The sequence below is a fragment of the Oryx dammah genome, unplaced genomic scaffold (genome assembly GCF_014754425.2).
Source record: "Oryx dammah isolate SB20612 unplaced genomic scaffold, SCBI_Odam_1.1 HiC_scaffold_6, whole genome shotgun sequence".
NCBI lineage: Eukaryota > Metazoa > Chordata > Mammalia > Artiodactyla > Bovidae > Oryx > Oryx dammah.
In genome coordinates this window covers 35,605,369-35,627,989 of record NW_024070190.1, presented here as the reverse complement: position 1 = coordinate 35,627,989, position 22,621 = coordinate 35,605,369, and the positions used below count along the sequence as shown (strand labels likewise).

The window sequence follows — 22,621 nt, the reverse complement described above, 5'->3', positions numbered from 1 at the left end:
TAAAAGAAGTTTTAAAAGTCTGTGCCACTATTTGCAATAGCCAGGACATGGAAGCAACCCGAATGTTCATCAACAGAGGAATGTATACGAAGATGTGGTACATATACAATGGAATGTTACTGGGCCATAAAAAGTAACAAAATTGTGCAGTTTGAAGAGACTTGGATGGACCTAGAGACTGTCATACAGAGTGAAGTAAGTCAGAGGAAAACAAATATCATATAATATTGCTTATACATAGAATCTAGAAAATGATACAGGTGAAATTTGCAAAGCAGAAATACAGACATTGACATAGAGAATGGACACATGAAAACCAAGGTGGGAAGAGGGGTGGAATGAAGTGTGAGAATGGGATTGACATATATATACTACTATGTATAAAATATTAGATAACTAATGATAGCCTACTGTATAGCACAGGGAACACTGCTCTGTGGTGACCTAAATGGGAAAGAAACTTTTTTTAAGGGGGGGACATATGTATATGTATAGTTGATTCAGTTTGCTATATAGCAGAAACTAACACATGTATAGTGGTAAAGCAATTATACTCCAATAAAAATTAATTTTTTAAAAAAAGGCTGATCCAAGGTTATTCCCTCTTCAAAGGGGACTACTAGTGTACCTCTTTAGGAAAGTAGCAACTTGGAATAAAATCTGGCAAACCTTGGGTTTCTGAGGGAAGGGGATGTTTGTTTCCTTTGCCTTCCTTTGACTGTGTACATGTATGCTTAATTCTGGATAGACTTGTGCTTTCTCATCCACACACTGAAGCTCCTTTCTTTCTTGACATAGGCCAGAGGCATCGATGTACAGCACGTTTCCTTAGTCATCAGCTATGACTTCCCCACCAGTAGAGAAAACTACATCCACAGAATTGCTCATGGTGGATGTTTCAGCTGGACGAGTATGGCTATTAATATGGTGAGAGAAGAAAACAAGAGGACTCTTTGAGACATCAAGACCTTCTACAACACCTCCACTGAGGAGATGCCCCTTAATGTTGCTGACCTCACATGAGGGGGGTTGTTGTGCTACCTAGCGCCAGCCAGGGATCAAACCTTGGAGGGGGCCAAGAAGCAGCAGAAGTGAGGAGGGAAGGGAACCAAGGGATGGACATCTTGCCATTTTTCTTTTTTTTTCTTTGACTCTTTGAACAAATGTCACTTTTTTGTTGTTTGTTTTGTTTTTTTATCTAGTTTCTTTTTTTCATATTTTATTTTATTTTATTTTATTTTACTTTACAATAAACCTGTGCCAGAATCGTCAGTCTAACCATCCAAGCCCACCATCTTACTACTACTTTTTAAAATTTTCTCCAAGAACTCTGACTATATACCTGCTAGCCATATTTAACTACTTCTAATCCCACATGGTATTTTTTTCTATAGTAAATAAAAGACTTTCTCCTCTGGATTCCTTCTGATCATTCTTCCCCAGTGTCTTTTGCTAGCTCTTCCTTATCTACATGCGTATGTGTGCGTTCTAAGTAGCTTCAGTCACGTCTGACTCTGTGTGACCCCATAGACCATAACCCGCCAGGTTCTTCTGTCCATGGGATTCTCCAGACAAGAATACTGGAGTACGTAGCCATGCCCTCCTCCAGGTAATCTTCCTGACCCAGGGATCAAACCCGTGTCTTACGTCTCCTGCATTGGCAGGAGTGTCACTTGGGAAGCCCTCCTTATCTGCTAACTCCTGTTAACTACAGGTCTTACCCCAAGTTCCACCCCTTACATCCTATTCATTGCTCACATTACATTGTTTTTTCAGAACAATATCATCCTGGAGTTTCGATTCAACTTAGAACCCCTGATTCAATTGTCCAGACCTCTCTCCTAAGCTTTAGAGCCCCTAACCACTACCCACTGAGCTGTCTCACAGGCACCTCAAAACTGAACTCCATGATCTTGTCCTCAAAACCTGTTACCACCATCTTCAGTTCTGATCTGAATTAATTATATCATCACATAATGGGAACTTGCATCCAACCCAGTAATTTGAAGGTCACCTCCAAATATTTTCTTTCACTTTGCCTCTCTCTTCACATCAGAGGAAAAATTACATAACTTCTATTCCCTTAACTCTTCTTATATTGGCCATTTCCTCTCTATTCGCATTGGTACTTAGTTCAAACCATGGTTAGACTTACTTAGACTTTCCAATGATACTCTAACTGATCTCCCTTCTAGTTTTTCACAACCTCCAATTCACCCTCCAAACTATTCCCAAAGTGATCTCTTTAATATAAAATAAGATAAGGTTACACTAATCCCCTGATTAAAACTGTCAACTGTCAAATATTCTTCTTCTGAACACAAGAGAGTTTAGGCTCCATTGAATGACTCAAGGCAATCTGGTCTTCCTTATCTCTCCAGCTTTTTCTTTTTCTTTGACTCACTGCCTCCCTGTACTCCATCCATGCTAAAGAACTTGAAGTTCTCTAAAAGGACCATACTCTTTCACGGCCCTAAATTTCTATTCATTCTGTCCCCTTTGTCTGGAATAATCCTCCTAATATCCACTCAATAAATGCTTGCTCATCTTCCCAACTTCAGCTCAAACAATCTTCTTTACATCTTAATAAACACACACACACATAAGAGCATACACGTTCACAGAGGAAGTAAGCAATGCTTTACTCTGCACCCTATACAGATCTCTAAGAGAATCATCATCACCCTACCATCTCCTAGGATTTATTATAATATATAGTAGAATAGAGACATGTTTATGACACTTCCTCCCATCAAAACTGATGGAAGACAGGAAAACTCAAAATTAAACCTCCATCTTCAAGGAAACTTGTCATTATCCCAACTTACAAATAAATGAAAGAAAGAGAGAGAGAAACAAAAGAGGAGAGAACCAAAAAAATGCATATAAATACGAATTAATGAAGGAAACAGAGGAAGAACTTGGTAAAATAGTGATTTGTTGTTGTTTTTCAGTTGCTAAGTTATGTCCAACTCTTTGCAACCTCCTGGACCGCAGCACACCAGGTTCCTCTGCCCTCCACTGTCTCCTGGAGTCTGTGCAAATTCTTGTCTATTGATCCTATCTAATCATTTCATCCTCCATTACCCCCTTCTCTGTTTGCCTTCAATCTTTTCCAGCATTAGAGTCTTTTCCAGTGAGTTGGCTCTTCCTATCAGGTGGCCAAAGTATTGGAGCTTCAGTTCAGCAACTGACCTTCCCATGAATATTCAGGGTTGATTTCCTTTAGGATTGACTGATTTGATCTCCTTGCAGTCCAAGGGACTCTCAAGAGTCTTCTCCAGCACCACACTTCAAAAGCATCAATTCTTCAGCACTCAGTCTTCTTTATAGTCCAACTCTCACATCTGTACACGACTACCAGAAACACTATACCTTTGACTATACAGACCTTTGTCGGCAAAGTGATGCCTCTGCTTTTTAGTATGCTGTCTAGGTTTGTCACAGCTTTCCTTCCAAGGAGCAAGCATATTCTATTTTCATGGCTGTAGTCACTGTCTGCAGTGGTTTTGGAGCCCAAGAAAATAAAATCTGTCATTTCTTCCACTTTTTCCCATTCTATTTGCTGTGAAATGATGGGACCAAATGCCATGATCTTAGCTTTTTTAATACTGAATTTCAAACCAGTTTTATCACTCTCCTCTTTCACCTTCATCAAGAGGCTTTTTAGTTCCTCTTCACTATCTGCTAGTAGAGTGGTATCATCTGCATATCTGAGATTATTGATATTTCTCATGGAAATCTTGATTTCAGCTTGTGATTTAACCAGTCCAGCATTTCACATAATGTACTCTGTATATTAGTTAAATAAGCAGGTGACAACATACAGCCTTGATGTATTCCTTTCCCAATTAGGAACCACTCAGTTTTTCCATGTCTGGTTCTAACTGTTGCTTCTTGACCCACATACTGGTTTCTCAGGTGACAGGCAAGGTGGTCTGGTACTCCCTTCTTTTTAAAAACTTTCCACAGTTTGTGAACCACACAGACTTTAGCACAGTCAATGAAGCAGAAGTAGATGTTTTTCTGGAATTCCCTTGCTTTCTCCATGATGCAACAAATGTTGGTATTTTGATCTCTAGTTCCTCTGTCTCTTCGAAACTCAGCTTGTACACCTGTAAGTTCTCAGTTCAGGTACTGCTGAAACCTAGTTTGAAGGATTTTGAGCAAAACTTTGTTTACGTGTGAAATATGTGACATATATGTTCATATATGGACTCAAATACACACACACACACAAAGATACATATATGTTTACAAAATGTCCTCACTTTTAAATAGAACTCAAAGAAGAGTTACAAAATTCAAAAAAGAGGCAAAAGATCATGGGGAATGAAAACTAAAAGAACTCAAAAAACAAATAGAAGCAAAAAAAAAAAACACTGCAGGGTCTTCCCTAGTAGTTCAGTGGTTAAGAATCCGGCTGCAATGCAGGGGACATGGGTCCAGTCTCTGGTCAGGGAATGAAGATCCCACATGCCACAGGGCAGCTAAACCCAGGCACCACAACTACTGAGTCCTCGCACCACAATGTAAGAATCTATGCGGTACAACAAAGAATCCCGAATGACACAACAAAGATCCCACATGCTGCAACTAAAATCCAATGTATCCAAATAGATAAAGAAACATAAAATATAAAACAAAAAGTGAAACACTACAAGGATAAAATGAACATTTTCACTTTAGTTCAGTTGCTCAGTCATGTGTGACTCTTTACCACCCCATGGACTGCAGCACACCAGGCCTCCCTATTCATAATCGACTCCCGTAGATTGCTCAAACTCATATCCATCAAGCAAAGAAATGTCTCTGCTTTTTAATATGCTGTCTAGGTTGCTCATAGCTTCTTCTTCCATGGAGCAAGTATCTTTTAATTCCATGGCTGCAGCCACCATCTGCAGTGATTTTGGAGCCCAAGAAAATAGTCTCTCATTGTTTCCCCATCTATTTGCCATGAAGTGATGGGACCGGATGCCATGATCTTCTTTTTTGAATGTTGAGTTTTAAGCCAGCTTTTTCACTCTCTTCTTTTATTTTCATCAAGAGGCTCTTGACTTCTTCTTTGCTTTCTGCCATAAGGGTGGTGTCAACAGCATATCTGAGGTTATTGATATTTCTCCCAGCAATCTTGATTCCAGCTTGTGCTTCATCCAGCCCAACATTTCACATGATGAACTCTACATATAAGGGTGACAATATACAGCTTTGCCGTTCTCTTTTCCCAATCTGAAACCAGTCCATTGTTCCATGTCCAGTTGTAACCATTGCTTCTTGACCTGCATACAGATTTCTCAGGAGGCAGGTAAGGTGGTTTCCTATCCCTTGAAGAATTTTATGCAGTTTGTTGTGATCCACACAGTCAAAGGCTTTGGCATAGTCCATAAAACAGAAGTAGATGTTTTTCTGGAACTCTCTTGCTTTTTCTAGGATCCAACAGATTCTGGCAATTTGATCTCTGGCTCCTCTGCCTTTTCTAAATCCATCTTGAACATCTGGAAGTTCTCATACTGTTCACATACTGTGAAGTTCACGTAGTATTGAATCCCCTAGCTTGGAAAAACTTGAGCATTACTTTATTAGCATGTGAGATGAGTGCAATTGTGTGGTAGTTTGAACATTCTTTGGCATTGCCTTTTTTGGGGATGGAATAAAAACTGACCTTTTCCAGTCCTGTGTCCACGGCCGAGTTTCCAAATTTGCTGGCATATTGAGTGCAGACTTTGACAGCATCATCTTTTAGGTTTTGAAATAGCTCAGCTGGAATTCCATCACATCCCTTAGCTTTGTTCATAGTGATGCTTCCTAAGGCCCACTTGACTTCGCACTCCAGGATGTCTGGCTCTACGTGAGTGATCACACCATCATGGTTATCTGGGTCATTAAGATCTCTTTTGTATCATTCTTTTGTGTATACTTGCCACCTCTTCTTAATATCTTTGGTTTCTGTCCTTTATTGTGCCTATCTTTGCATGAAGTGTTTCCTTGGTATCTCTAATTTTCTTGAAGAGATTTCTAGTCTTTCCCATTCTGTTGTTTTCCTCTATTTCTTTACATTGATCACTGAGGAAGGCTTTCCTATCTCTCCTTGCTATTCTTTGGAACTCTCCCTCAAATGGGTATATCTTTCCTTTTCTCCTTGTCTTTCACTTTTCTTTTCTCAGCTATTTGTAAGGCCTCCTCAGACAACCATTTTGCCTTTTTGCATTTCTTTTTCTTGGGAATGGTTTTGATCACCATCTCCTGTACAATGTTACGAACCTCTATCCATAGTTCTTCAGGCACTCTATCTATCAGATCTAATCCCTTGAATCCATTTGCCACTCCCATTGTATAATTGTAAGGGATTTGATTTAGGTCATACCTGAATGGTCTAGTGGTTTTCCCTACTTTCTTCAATTTAAGTCTGAATTTGGCAATAAGGAGTTCATGATCTGAGCCACAGTCAGCTCCTGGTCTTGTTTTTGATGGCTTTTAAAGAGCTTCTCCATCTTCGGCTGCAAATAATATAATCAATCTGACTTCTATACTGACCATCTGGTGATGTCCATGTTTAGAATCATCTCTTGTGTTGTTGGAAGAGAGTGATTGCTATGATCAGTCATTATCTTGGCAAAACTCTGTTAGCCATTGCCCTGCTTCACTTTGTACTCCAAAGCCAAATTATTCCAGGTATCTCTTGACTTGCTACTTTTGCATACCAGTCCCCTGTGATGAAAAGGACATCTTTCTTGGTGTTAATTCTAGATCATTTGGTCTTCATAGAACCATTCAACTTCAGCCACTTTGGCATTAGTGGTTGGGGCATAAGCTTGGATTACTATGATATTGAATGTTTTGCCTTGGAAATAGAGATCATTCTGTTGTTTTTGAGACTGCACCCAAGTACTGCATTTCTGACTCTTTTTTTGACTTATCAGCGTTATTCCATTTCTTCTAAGGGATTCTTGCCTACAGTAGTAGATATAATGGTCATCTGAATTAAATTAACCCATTCCAGTCCACTTTAGTTCACTGATTCCTAAAATGTCGATGTTTACTCTTTCCATCTCCTGTTTGACCACTTCCAATTTACCTTGATTAATGGATCTAACATTCCAGGTTCCTATGCAATATTGTTCTTTACAGCACTGGACTTTACTTTCAGCACCAGACACATCCACACTTGGACATTGTTTCCACTTTGTCTCAGCCTCTTCATTCTTTCTGGAGCTATTTCTCCTCTCTTCTCCAGTAGCATATTGGGCACCTACCAATCTGGGGAGTTCATCTTTCAGTGTCATATCATTTTGTTTTTCATACTCTTCATGGGTCTCTCAAGGCAAGAACACTGAAGTGGTTTGCCATTCTCTTCTCCAGTGGACTATGTTTTGTCAGAACTCTTCCTGAATTCTAGATCATTATCTGTCATCTGATTGGATATCCCACAAATAAATCCAACATCCCAAACTAAAAAAAAATAAAATAAAGGACAGTATTTTTACTCTAATCCTAGAGAGATAGCCTCTAGGACAAAAAGAATGTCAAAGTAATTTTAAACTACATTTAGTATTCTTATGATATATGTGTGTGTGTGGTATAATGGGCTTCCCAGGTGGCACAGGTGTAAAGAACTTTCCAATGCAGGAAATGTAAGAGGCATAGCTTCGATCCCTGGGTTGGGAAGATCCCCTGGAGAAGGGAATGGCAGCCCACTCCAGTTTTCTTGCCTGGAGAATGCCATGGACAGAGGAGCCTGGAGAGCTATAGTCCATAAGGTTGCAAAGAGTCAGACACGACTAAAGAGACTTAGCATGCATGCACGTGTATAATATATATATTCTTATTATATGTGTATACACATGTTGTTGCTCAGTCACCAAGTTGTGTCCGACTCTTCACGACCCCACAGACTGCAGCACACCAGGCTTCCCAGTCCCTCACCGTCTACTGGGAGTTTGCCCAATTTGTGTCCATTGCATCAGTGATGTCATTTAACCATCTCATCCTCTGTCACCCTCTTCTCCTTCTCCTTCCCAGTGAGTCAGCTGTTCACATCAAGTGGCCAACATATGTATACACATACATGAGGATAAAGCAAATAAATAATTATATTCACACTATTAGGAAATAAGATTCCAGAATTTTAAAAAAGAGATACAGATGGACAACAGGCTCATGAAAAATGTTCAATATCTCTAATCATCAGAGAAATGCAAATTAAAATGACAGTGAGACACCACCCAACACCTGTCAGAATGGCTATCATCAAAAAGAACGTAAATAACAAATGTTGGCAAGGATGTAGAGAAATGGAACCTCTGTACACTGTTGGTGGGAATATAAACTGGTAAAATCACTGTGGGAAACAGTACGGAGTTCTCCCAAAAACTAAAAATAAAACTACCATATGATTCAGCATTTCCACATGTGGGTATATATCTGAAGAAAATGAAAACATTAATTTGAAATGATTCATATATAAAAAAGAACTTAATGACCCAAATAACCACAACAGTGTGATCACTCACCTAGAGCCAGACATCCTGGAGTGCAAAGTGAAGTGGGCCTTAGAAAGCATCACTATGAACAAACTGGTAGAGGTGATGGAATTCCAGCTGAGCTATTTCAAAACCTAAAAGATTATTTTGTCACAGTCTGCACTCAATATGCCAGCAAATCTGGAAAACTCAGCAGTGGACACAGGACTGGAAAAGGTCAGTTTTCATTTCAATCCCAAAGAAAGGCAATGCCAAAGAATGCTCAAACTACCACACAATTGCACTCATCTCACACACTAGCAAAATAATGCTCAAAATTTCTCCAAGCTAGGCTTGAACAGTACATGAACCGAGAACTTCCAGATGTTCAAGTTGCATTTAGAAAAGGCAGAGGAACCAGAGATCAAATTGCCAGCATCTGCTGGATCATCGCAAAAGCTATAGAGTTCCAGAAAAACATCTACTTCTGCTTTATTGACTTCACCAAAGCCTTTGACTGTCTGGATCACAACAAACTGTGGAAAATTCTTCAAGAGATGGGAATATCAGACCACCTTACCTGCCTCCTGAGAAATCTGTAAGCAGGCCAAGAAGCAAAAGTTACAACAGGACATGGAACAACGGACTGGTTCCAAATTGGGAAAGGAGTATGTCAAGGCTGTATATTGTCACTTTGTTTATTTAACTTATATGCAATGGCAACCCACTCCAGTACTCTTGCCTGGAAAATCCCATGGATGGAGGAGCCTGGTAGGCTGCAGTCCATGGGGTCGCGAAGAGTCAGACACGACTGAGCAACTTCACTTTCACTTTTCACTTTCATGCATTGGAGAAGGAAATGGCAACCCACTCCAGTATTCTTGCCTGGAGAATCCCAGGGACAGAGGAGCCTAGTGGGCTGCCGTCTATGGGGTCACACAGAGTCAGACATGACTGAAGTGACTTAGAAGAATGTAGAATACATCATGCAAAATGCCAGGCTGGATGAAGCACAAGCAAGCTGAAATCAAGTTTGTCGGGAAAAATATCAATAACCTCAGATAAGCAGATGACACCATCCTTATAGCAGAAAGCAAAGAGGAACTGAAGAGACTCTTGATGAAAGTGAAAGGGGAGAGTGAAAAGGCTGGCTTAAAACTCAACATTAAAAAAAAAAAAGAAGATCATGGCAACCAGTCCCATCACTTCATGGCAAATAGATAGGGAAATAATGGAAACAGTGACAGACTTTATTTTCTTGGGCTCCAAAATCACCACAGATGATGACTGCAGCCATGAAATTAAAAGACGCTTGCTCCTTGGAAGAAAAGCTATGACCAACCTAGACAGTATATTAAAAAGCAGAGACATTACTTTACCAACTAAGGTCTGTCTAGTAAAACCTATGATTTTTCCAGAAGTCATGTATAGATGTGAGAGTTGGATCACAAAGAAAGCTGAGCACCAAAGAACTGATGCTTTTGAATTGTGGTGTTGGAGAAGACTCTTGAGAGTACCTTAGACTGCAAAGAGATCAAACCAGTCAATCCTAAAGGAAATCACTCCTGAATATTCATCAGAAGGACTGATGCTGAAGCTGTAGCTGCAAACCTTTGGCCACCTGATGCAAAGAACTGACTCACTGGAAAAAAAACCTGATTCTGGGAAGGATTGAGGGCAGGAGGAGAAGGGGACAACAGAGGATGAGATGGTTGGATGACATCACTGACTAGATGGACATGAGTTTGAGCAAGCTCCTGGAATTGGTAATGGACAGGGAAGCCTGGTGTGTGGCAGTCCATCGGTTCTCAAAGAGTCAGATACGACTGAGCAACTGCACTGACTGTACTTCAAAGTTCACAGCAGAGTTATTTACAGTTGCCAAGATACAGAAGCAACCTAGGTGTCCATCAACAGATGAACAGATAAAGATGTGCTATAGATATTCAAAAGAATACTCTTTAGCCATAAAAAATGAAATTTTGCTAATTTCAACAACTTAGATGGACTTAGTACTCTGCATAGTGAAATAAGTCATACAGAGAAAGACAAATACTGTATGTTATCATTTATATGTGGAATCTAAAAAATAAAACAAACTAGTGACTAAAATGAAAAAGAAACAGAGTCACAGATATAGAGAACAAACTAGTAGTTACCAGTGCTAACAGGGGAGGGCTCCTGCCCTGTAAACAGGCTACAAGGATATATAACTAATATTTCATAATAACTACAAACGGAGTATAATCATAAAAAATTTTGAGTCACTATGTTGTATACCTGAAATTAATATAATATTATAAATCAACTATACCGCAATATAAAGAAAAAAAGATGCAAATGTAAAATCAAAAAATTTAAATTAACTTTATTTTAAATAGGAGCCATCAGTATGATCTCATTATATATGTTTCCTTTTCTAAAACATATCTACTTCTTTTTGTACATATTCACACCCATCCAAAAAAAAAAAAAAATGGGCAGCAATGGCAATCTGGTGCATAGTTTGTGTTCCCTAAATACTATTTTCCACTAAAAGGACCTAGGTTCCTTGGTGAAAAGGCTGATCAAAGATCTGGTGCAGGAAATGTACAAAAAGAGCCTAGAACATCTTGAGCTAGGAATCAAGGTTCACTTGGGTTTTGACCAAAGCTTCTTGTTGTTTCATCACTAAATTGTGTCTGACTATTTTACAACCCCATGGACCATAGCCCATCAGGCTCCTCTGTCCATGGGATTTTCCAGGCAAGAATACTGGAGTGGGTTGTCATTTCCTTCTCCCAGGGATCTTCCCGACCCAGGGATCAAACCCACATCTCCTGTTTTGGGAGGTGGATTTTTTTTATCACTGACCAACCAGGAAAGCCAATCAAAAGGCTAAGTAAACAATTTAAAGGGGTTCTCAGTGACCAAAAATCAGAAAATTTGAGCATCAAAAAAATAAAAATTACAATACACTGAAACATATCCAACATATAAAAATTCAAAAACAAAAACTCATTGGTCACCTTTCAAAGTTGCTAGATCACCATCTTACTTTTCTGAAAATGGGTAAATAATGGGAAATAATCAAGTATTTTCCTGATTTCCTGGAATGAACTATATTTCTGACTAATGAAATAGCAAGGGAAGTGTTCTTCTTTATAAATGATCCCAACTGATAAAACTAATAAATAGGGGACTTCCCTCGCAATCCAGTGGTTAGGAGTCCACCTTTCAATGCAGGGGACATGGGTTTGACCCCTGGTCATGGAACTAAGATCCAACACGCCGCTGAGCACCTAAGCCCACACACCACACTACTGAACATGCACACTCTAAAGTCCGTGCTTTGCAACAAGAGAAGTGAATTCACAGCAACTAGAGATAAAAGACCATGTGCCACAATGAAGACCTGACACAGCCAAAATTTTTTTAAATAAAAACAAAAAAATTTAAAAAACAAAAATGGAAGCATTTAAAAAAGAATTATAGAATGATAAAGTCGCCATTTACAAACCCTTAAAAAATAATAGACTATACAGGAATTACCAGTATGAAGGCAAAAATCATTAGGTGACTGATTAACAGGGAACTATGAGAATCAGGCTTATAGTGTGTGAATGCACTGATCAAGCTTAACATTACCAAAAGTGAGACAACCCAGGCTCATGTAGTAAACATAATATTAAATGGATACTTGACTTTCAACAAAGATGTCACAGGAACTCAACAGAAAAAAAAAAGACAGTCTTTTCAACAAATGGTGCTGAAATCACTGAACACCTATGTATAAAACAGGTAACTTTTTGGATTGATTCAAATAGAAATGTTCTATTTGATTATGGTGGTGATTATATGATTGTGTATAATTGTCAGAATTCATCAAACTGTAAACTTAAAAAGAGTAAATTTAATGTATGTAAATTTCTCCTTAATAAATCTAACTTTTAAAAAATCTTTTCTGTTCATCTCTTACCTCATTGACACTGAAAATATTTCCAGATTACTTCAGTTACTATATAATTACAGATTTCTATTGATATCCATTGAGTCTATAAGCAGTTAGCAGATTTCTCACTAGGATCTCTGAATTAATGTTTTCAAAAGCTAATTTGTTTTCCTTAAGCATCCTTGACCACTCTGGTAATCACTCAGTTTATTTGATGCCAAAACCTGCAACCCATTCCAGTATTCTTGTCTGGAAAATCCCATGGACAGAGGAGCCTGGCAGGCTACAGGCCATAGGGTCAAAAAGAGTTAGACAGGACTGAAGCAACTTAGCACAAATCTGCTTTGGGCTTCCCAGATGGAGCTAGTGGTAAAGAATTCATCTGCCAAGCAGGAACTGCAAGAGACACAGGCTCGATTCCTGGATCGGGAAGATCCCCTGGAAAAAGAAATGGCAACCCACTCCAGTATTCTTGCCTGGAGAATCTCCATGGAGAGAGGAGACTGGAGGGCTACAGTCTTTGGGGTTGCAAATAATCAAACACAACTTAGCGACTAAATGACAACAAAACATTACTTAGTATCTTAAGAATATTTGCTTCTCAGGTTTCAAACCTGTGTGTCCAGGTTCAAACATTGTGTGTCCACAATGTCACATCACGAAGCTGATGTGTTACAGAACTCTAAGTCAACCTGCATATGTATTTACAAAAGTACAAAAAAAAAAAAAAAAGGTTTGGGGCTTTTTTTTTTTATTGTGTTTTTTGAAAAGTAAAAGTAAAAGTGAAAGAAAGTGAAAGTGAAGTCACTCAGTCGTGTCCGACTCTTTGCTATCCAGTGGACTGTAGCCTACCAGGCTCCTCCGTCCATGGGATTCTCCAGGCAGGAACACTGGAGTGGGTTGCCATTTCCTTCTCCAGGGGATCTTTCCGACCCAGATATGGAACCCGGATCTCCCGCATTGGGGGCAGACGCTCTAACCCGTAAGCCACCAGGGAAGTTTCTTTTTTGTAAAAGATAACCACTTCTTATTTATTTTAACAATGGAATAAAAAAAGGGAGCCAAATGATTGTCACTGACTCACCATGTTAACTGAATATCTGAAGATATCACTGAAAGATTCTTAGCAAAATGTTAACTGCTACACTTTTGTCCTTTTTCAATACTATTGGGTGAAAGCAGTAAACTTCTAAGCTTATTCACTTTTACAGGCTGGGTTTACCATGATGTGCAGCACAGAGCCCAGAGTTTCCAACACAGTAGTTGGTTTTTGAGTATTTGAAGATCAAAGTACATTAAAAAGTCCTACCTCTGAATTCCTTCCTCCTACCCAACAACTTTTTCCCAAGTTAAATGGATCTAGTTAATTTTGACCATAACAGAAGCTGAAATTCAAGTTAAATTTATAACCAAATTGAGTGAAGGAAGGAAAGTAACTAATCTCATTTATAAAAACCTATTCAGTAAAAATTTTAAATACCAGGACTAGATTCATACAAAATTGCCAAATATATTTTAACATTAGCTTGATTATATCTGTTCTAATATGTAGATATATGACCTTATTTAAACAACTTCTTCTTGTTTCCCAGCAACTAAGCCTCTTTAATCTTTCTTCTGAATTAAGTAACAGACCAAATTCCTTTCTGCTCCTAGAAAACTTAGAGCCACATTTATGCCTACATAAATCAGTGTGTGGGCTAAAAGGGCAGCAGTTCTCTACTTTTTTTCCCACTAAAACACAAGTGATGTTTAAAGCATGTTTAATAGTCACCATCCAGCATACTTTCCCCACTCTGCACTGTCACCTTTGGTAAGGAAGACAGCTAGTTTGCATGAAAGTCCCCCATAAGACTTCTATATATAAGCCTATATTTTCTCTCCCATCAATCCACCATACACCAGTGTCATAAAACCATAATCAAGAACTGTGGCAGCTCAGCCTTAGTCCTGGCTCTGTTTTATATCTCATGCTTATTTTTCTTTCTACTTTCACCCCACTTTTAATTTCTCCTTTCTTGAATTTCACATAGCCTTGTAAGTCACCTTGAATCCTTTCCAGAACAAGGTAAGGAATAAATAATCATTCTATGTATCAGTAAAAGCAATCTCTTCTTGTTTACCCTAGATAAAGCCTTAAAACTTCAAGTCCTTGCAGCCTCTTAACCATTCTCTACCATGTTAAACACACAGCATCAAAATCCACAAGTTCCTATATTTTTGCTTTTATTAATTCTCTTTTTAAAATATTAAGGCAACATACAGAAAATACTAGAAAAGTATCCTTGTACAACTTAGGTTTAGAGCTTCATATAGAAATTAAATTGTCTGCCTAAAGAGCCTGCTTGCTGCATAACTTTTATGTCTAAAGAATGTAAAGCTTCCAGTGTCTTGTATACAGTTACTCCAACAGGAATAGCTCAGCTAATAGGAATTTTTTAATGCTTTGATATAAGACTACTATAGCTTGGGCATTGGCACATGAGAATTTGTTTAGTCCTATTTTTAAAGCCATTAATAAATACTTCAAATAACAGAACTGAGCCTCTGCTCAACTGAGTCTGCCTCAATTGATATGAAAGAAAAAGTATGTAAGAGAATCACATTTCTATTTATAACGGAAATGACTGCTAATCTACTTGGAAAAGTAGATATTTATAAAGCTGGAATTTTCATAAATTAGTTTAGAGTTTAGTGCTATTAAAAGGAAATTAGTTATAGAAGTAATAAATACACAATACAGTAGTTTCTATTCATCCCATTTTATAGAAATAATATCTTTTAATTTCCCCCAAATTTATCTAACCAAGTAACATATAACCTATACTTAGGATTTGCCTTAGAGCAAAGTTTGATTTTAAAAAGTATGACACTTCACTCACCTACCGCAGGACAGAGTATTGCCCATACACAGATACTAAACCAACTGTCTAAGCAATTTCTTGTGTTTAGAAATTCAGTGCCACTATCATGGCTCACAATTTGGCTTATGATGCATTTGTAAGCAAACAGCCTGACAAGTACCCTAGTGTATTTCAGGATGACTGACAGGACACAGTGGCTCAAACAAGAAAGGGGGATGGGTACTCTTAAAGCAACATACCAGAGAAAGGCAATATTAAACAGTAGAATCAGACTGAAATTATATTTTTCAAGTTTGCAATGAAATAATGACATATTGTGTAATAAAAGCTTTTAAATATTACTTTTCATGTCATCATGTGCCCCAAACACTGTAAATTCCAAAGTGACTTTTAAAATTTTAAATTATTTTAAATGGACGACCAAAAGGACCTACATAATAGCCAGGGAATTTTGTTCAGTATTATGTAACAACCTAAATGGGAAAAGAATTTGAAAAAGAATAGATATATGTACATGTATAACTGAATCACTTTGCTGTACCCCTGAAACTACCACAACGTTGTTAATCAATTGTACTCCAATATAAAATTAGAAGTTAATAAAATAAAATATAGAAAAAAATTTAAAACAAACATGCTATGTGATACTTCCATGTACTTATCAAACTTCCAAATTACTTAAGAATATTTCAATTATTTTTAACAGAAATTAGGTCAAGGTACCCAGAGAAAAGCAGTTCTCAGGGTAGGGTTTTTGTGGGTTTTTTTGTTTTTTGGGTTTTTTTGGCCGAACCGTGAGGAATCTTACTTCCCAGACCAGAGATGGAACCCATGCACCCTGCAGAAGTCCTGAGAAAAGCAGTTCTTATCTCACCTCAAGATATTTGCCAGTCACTCTTACAAACTAAGTAATAAAAGTAATTTAAATAGCTTGGATTATTCAAAATTGTTATTGAAGATGGAGATAAGGAGATCTATGTATTTTGCCTCTGCTGTGTTTCTTTCCTGTGACCTACTTCCATGGTTAACAAATAAATCATCAGGTTGCTGCTACTACTAAGTCACTTCAGTCGTGTCCGACTCTTTGCGACCCCATAGATGGCAGCTCACCAGGCTCCCCCATCCCTGGGATTCTCTAGGCAAGAACACTGGAGTGGGTTGCCATTTCCTTCTCCAATCATCAGGTTAGGAAATTTCAATTATGGGTATTTCCATATTAGTTTCACTTGGAAAAATATTTATTTAAGTGATACACTGACTTCATTATTCACAGTTATAATTTTTCCTGTATTATCTTACAATATTCTGCACTGCTCAATCCTTTTACACAACAATCACCCCTATTTTTAAAACAAACAAAAAAAAAGCCATTCATTTTTAAACGCAATCCCACATTTAGCCAGCAGAGGGTATCATCTGATCCTGAAAGGCCACAGTATTGAGTCCAATGACATTTGTTTTAATACTTGCACTAGGAACTGAAGCACACCATCTTAACTTTGCCTATTAATAATATTATGTCTAGCAATATTCCATTGTATTTGCCCTAGTAAATACTAGTTTATTACTTCTCATCTGTGACAAATTATTTTGTTACATGATTTCCTCCTCTATCAATTCAATCAGATACATCAGAATTAGGTTCAATCATCAGGATGACTTTCTACAACTCTAGATTTTCTGGGACAAAAAAGCAAACAAAAACTCTACATAAAGTTTCCAAGCTCCATTAGAAAATCCAAAAACAAATTCCAAAATATAAAAATAAACTGCTCTATAAAGCAAAATAATTTTTCTTCAAAATTACATAAGATATTTGTAAACCATTTAGTATTTTCTATTTGCCCTGTTTAATATTTGCTAACTGTCCATTTTATAATAGGAGCTGTAAAGTAATTTTAGAGGATACGTTTCTTGTTATCACTGCATTATTTCTCATGAGCATGCAATGTTATGACTGTAACAAAGTCCTCATACAAGCTACAGATTATTTCACAGCTTAATACCCACTTCAGTTTGGAAAAACATGGGCACTGATTTGCCTGATTTATTCTAAAAATAAATATTTTACTATATAATTAATTAAAATCCAGCTTCCCAAGTGGCTCAGTGGTAAAGAATCCTCCTGCCAGTGCAGGGGCCACAGGAGATGAGGTTCAATCCCTGGGTTGAGAAGATCCCCTAGAGAAGGAAATGGCAGCCCACTCCCTATCTTGCCAGGATAATCCTATGGACAGAGGAGCCTGGCGGGATACAGTCCATGGGGTCTCAAAGAGTCAGACACGACTGAGCATGAATGCAGACCCAGCTAAAATCATTAACTACCACAAATTTATCTTAACCAAAGATACAAATTTTCCATGCTTCTCTAAAACTATTATCACAAACATCAAGTCTACTATCAATAATGGCAAAAATAAGACAGATCTAGAGGCTCAGAATGATCTCTCTTCCTAGGCTCGCAGGCTTGCCACTAGTGACATATCCTTTATACTAAAGAATTGAATTTTCCAAAGAGAAGAGAAATAATCACTCAGTTGCGACACAAAATAGGAAATTGCAATTTCTTGAGAAGAGAATTCTATTCCTTATAATGAAAGCAACTTTGGGGTTCTTCACTCTATAAAATCACTTTTAACATCTGAATATGGCTGTTTCTTTTCTCATATAGTTATCATGGTGGCCATGTAAAAATTATATTTCATATTTGGAAATAATAATATCCTGTTATTGATTTTTCATAAAATTTTGTAACTTTAATTTTCTAAACTGATATATTCTCTGTAATACAAAATCAACACTTACAATTCTTTCTCAAATTAACTTAGAAAAAAGCATCCAGAAGGAAACTGAAAAGTCTTTTTTGCCAGTAATTTGCTTATCCTTTTCACCTATTACCCACACAATTTAGAATATACAGATAACTAATTTTTTCTTTCTGTCCTCAGTTTCCAACCCTGAGTTTCATTCCCTGACGCAGGCACTCCTGAACTATGTCTCATTTAATGATTTCTGTTTTCTCCAGGTGCCTTAAGCACCTACATGTAAAGTCCCTGTTAGATTCTACTTGTGGCTAAAAAAAAAAAAAAAAAAACTTTTTTAAATAATAATGCTTTGGTAGGGAGGGGAGACTGAATGACTAGTCAATGCTGCTGCAGCTGCTGCTAAGTCGCTTCAGTCGTGTCCGAGTCTATGCAACCCCATAGACAGCAGCCCACCAGGCTCCCCGGTCCCTGGAATTCTCCAGGCAAGAACATTGGAGTGGGTTGCCATTTCCTTCTCCAATGCATGAAAGTGAAAATTCAAAGTGAAGTCGCTCAGTCGTGTCCGACCCTCAGTGACCCCATGGACTGCAGCCTACCAGGCTCCTCCATCCATGGGTGTTGCCAGGCAAGAGTACTGGAGAGGGGTGCATTGCCATAGATACTACTTATTTAAAATAATCCTTTTTACTTTTAACAAAAATGCCTCCATATAGTTTATGCTCTGTTTTTTTATACACTCTTTATATAGTCTATCTTGAAAAACATGTATTACCTCCCTATTGCAGTAACATAACATATAATTCATAGCATATGGCTCATAACATAATATTCATACCAATGAGCAAATCTAGAGCAAGCTCTACTCTGACTACAGTAGGCATGATAAGTTTGGGGTATGAGTAGCATGTGCAAATGGGTATTCCCATCGGCAGCTGGAAATTCAGAATCTTGCAACTCAGGAGAAAAATCAAGATATGATAACTATGCATTTGTGTTATGCCTTAAACTATAAGACAAGAAGAGCTCTCTCATGGCTGAGTAGAGAGAGATAAGGCATCAATAACCCACTAAGGATAGGAAAAGAAGGGAAGTAATGAAAAACATAGGCAGGAAGGCAAGATAAACTTCAGATTCAAGCTCTGCTTTACTCTGCTTGGTCTTGTTCACACTGACTCCCATTTACCCTGGTTTCTTCATGTGAGATGAGACCTATAAAGTTGGTATAAAAGGTAATTACTTATAAAATTACTCATAGAATCCAATGAAGTACTAATTATAGTATTAAATAATTCATTAGTCAATTATTGTTATTTTGTGGAAGATAAATTTCTCATTGTGGAATTCTACTTTTCCAAATCCAAATACCATTGAATCTTAGAAAACTACTGTGAGAGATAAGTAGATTGCCCATCTGATTTAAAAGCTGGTGAACAGTCATTAAACTCACACATTTTTATTTACAAATTAAATCCATTTCACCATTTCTACCCCATCCATGTTAATAATTTATAATTAAGTAATAAGGAATCATGGTCCTAAAATGGAAGTGCTTAAGAACTGCTTCCAAAGTTGTAACAAATGTTTAATAAAAGCAAAACATACTAACACATATTAATTAATTATGTATGTCATCTAGAGGATTGAGTGTGAGATGTTTTAAGGATAGAATACAAAACTAAATGCAAGGGAATGACAGTAAGCTTAAAAAGAATAAAATAAATAAACTTCTGTGTCTTGTTCCCACATAAGACATGGAATTGTGCCAATTTGCTTCATTCCAGAGAAGGGAGCCAGTCAGTCACTGAGGGCTATATTAGAGAGAGAAGGAAATCCTTTCTCCCACTCTCTGTTTCCAAAGATAACAGAAGACTAGGAGAAGTCAATGGCAACCCACTGCAATACTCTTGCCTGGAAAATCCCATGGACAGAGAAGCCTGGTGGGCTGCAGTCCATGGGTCGCTGAGTCGGGCACGTCTGAGTGTCTTCACTTTCACTTTTCACTTTCATGCATTGGAGAAGGAAATGGCAACCCACTCCAGTGATCTTGCCTGGAGAATCCCAGGGACGGTGGAGCCTGGTGGGCTGCCATCTATGAGGTCACACGGAGTCGGACATGACTGAAGCGACTTAGCAGCAGCAGCAGCAGAAGAGCATGAAGGATTTCAGTACCAAGTAGCCATATTTATTTTACTCATGCTCTCACTGACCCTCTAAAAGTCAACTCTTACTGATTTTGCATTATGGAACACAAGAAAAAATATGTACAAAATTCATTTTTCAAAACTTACAACATCCCTAAATTATCTAAAAAAGAACTGCTATCATCCCTAAACTTAAACTGTAACACCATTCCTATCAGCCCTTCAACTGTAGTGAAAAGAATGGTGCTTATCAGAGTAAAGAAAAATAAACTCAGTCATTAACATAGTGAGTCACATTTTTCTGGCTCTAAATAACCCTGCCCACACCTGCACAGGATATGTAAGAGACATGGATCTGATCCCTGGGTCAGGTAGATTCCCTGGAGGAGGGCATGGCAACCTACTCCAGTATTCTTGCCTGGAGAATTTCATGGACATGGGAGCCTGCTGGGCTACAGTCCATAGAGTCTCAAAGAGTCTGACATGAATGAATCGACTTAGCACGCACGCACAATTAACTCTCCCCAATACTCTAAATGACGTACTCTGCATATAAGTACATCATGAGAAACGCTGGGCTGGAGGAAGCACAAGCTAGAATCAAGATTCCCGGGAGAAGTATAAATAACCTCAGATACGCAGATAACACCACCCTTACGGTAGAAAGTGAAGAGGAGCTAAAAAGCCTCTTGATGAAAGTGAAAGTGGAGAGTGAAAAGTTGGCTTAAAGCTCAACATTCAGAAAACGAAGATCATGGCATTTGGTCCCATCACTTCATGGGAAATAGATGGGGAAACAATGGAAACAGTGTCAGACTTTATTTTTGGGGGCTCCAAAATCACTGCAGATGGTGACTGCAGCCATGAAATTAAAAGACACTTACTCCTTGGAAGGAAAGCTATGATCAACCTAGATAGCATATTCAAAAGCAGAGACATTACTTTGCCGACTAAGGTCCGTCTAGTCAAGGCTATGGTTTTTCCAGTAGTCATGTATGGATGTGAGAGTTGGACTGTGAAGAAGGCTGAGCGCCGATGCTTTTGAACTGTGGTATTGGAAAAGACTCTTGAGAGTCCCTTGGACTGCAAAGAGATCCAACCAGTCCATTCTGAAGGAGATCAGCCCTGAGATTTCTTTGGAAGGAATGATGCTAAAGCTGAAACTCCAATACTTTGGCCACCTCATGCGAAGAGTTGACTCATTGGAAAAGACTTTGATGCTGGGAGGGATTGGGGGCAGGAGGAGAAGGGGACGACAGAGGATGAGATGGCTGGATGGCATCACTGACTCGATGGATGTGAGTTTGGATGAACTCCGGGAGTTGGTGATGGACAGGGAGGCCTGGCGTGCTGCGATTCATGGGGTCGCAAAGAGTCGGAGACGACTGAGCGACTGAACTGAACTGAACTGAATAATCTAAATAACCCACACAGGTGACAAGACTCATCCCAGCTTTATTCCTCCCAGGTCTTGAATACAAAGAATTAGACTGACCCAATCAATCATGCTCCTCTTTTAAAGTTCAACTCATGGAACTGGTGTGAAAAGCCTGGGGTTGTTTTTGTTGTTGTTATTGTTGCTATCATATTCTATATCCTTCAGTATCAGTTACATTTCACCCCCTCCTTCTGATAGGCATTCAATCTATAGTAGTTAGTGTTGGCAGTTTTCCAATCAACTTTCGGTGGCCTTTTTTAACATGATATTTATCTTTATAATGATACATATATTTACAATGATATATCACCTTATGTGTGTGTGGATTTTTTAATTTACACCAACAGTATTGTAATTTCCATCTCTTTCTATTTCTCAATCTCTCTCTCTCTGTTTCTCCTCTTAATGTGACATTTTCAAGGCCTACTGATGTCGAACTATAATTGCAGCTTAGCTCATTCAACACATAGTCTCATCTCCCCCTTGCCTTTCACTGCTATGGAAACAAACAAGACTAGATTTCCCAGCATTCTTTGCAACTCAGAATGGCATATGACGGAATGAGATGACAGAATGAGATGTCAGCTCTTGCTTTACCTATTAAAAGGTAAAGCAATGTTGCCATGGCCCTTCACCCTTCCTTCTGTTATCTGTGGTATAAAGCCTAGACACTGAGCAGTCTTACTGCAAACCTGAGGAGGAAAGATGACAGCAGAACTACAGAAAGAGCTTGGGTCATTGATGTTATCAGCTTTGAACTTCTCATCTATACATTTCTTATTTTTGAGAAAAAGAGGTGTTCTCAATTAATATAATTGATTTAGTTCTTTTATTTTGCATTCATAGCATTCTATTTTGTATTTTATTTTGCATCAGATGCATTTATAATGTATTTTATCTGACCATATGCCTATTCAAGTATGTTTAGGTAGTTTCCAACAGTTTACTATAGGAAACAATGTTATAATATAATAAACATTGTCATACAAGTCTCTGGGTACCTCTGCAAGAGTCCCTCTATAT

General features: G+C 38.2%; 1 protein-coding gene and 1 non-coding gene across 3 annotated transcripts in view; one reads left to right on the top strand and one right to left on the bottom strand.

Moving 5' to 3' along the window:
- CTNNA3 (catenin alpha 3) overlaps positions 1 to 22,621 on the bottom strand; it is a 1,846,273-nt gene that overhangs the window by 1,802,774 nt on the left and 20,878 nt on the right. Inside the window, exon 1 of one of the 2 annotated variants that reach the window (XM_040242230.1) lies at positions 15,273 to 15,364. The exons of the other annotated variant lie outside the window; for it this stretch is intronic. The gene's annotated coding sequence lies outside the window, so the exon portion shown is untranslated. Of the gene's footprint in view, positions 1 to 15,272; positions 15,365 to 22,621 lie in introns of those variants that run through there. 2 annotated transcript variants of the gene reach the window in all.
- On the top strand, positions 588 to 730 carry LOC120865538. The gene has a single exon (XR_005721446.1). It is a non-coding gene; the product is annotated as a small nucleolar RNA SNORA67 (small nucleolar RNA).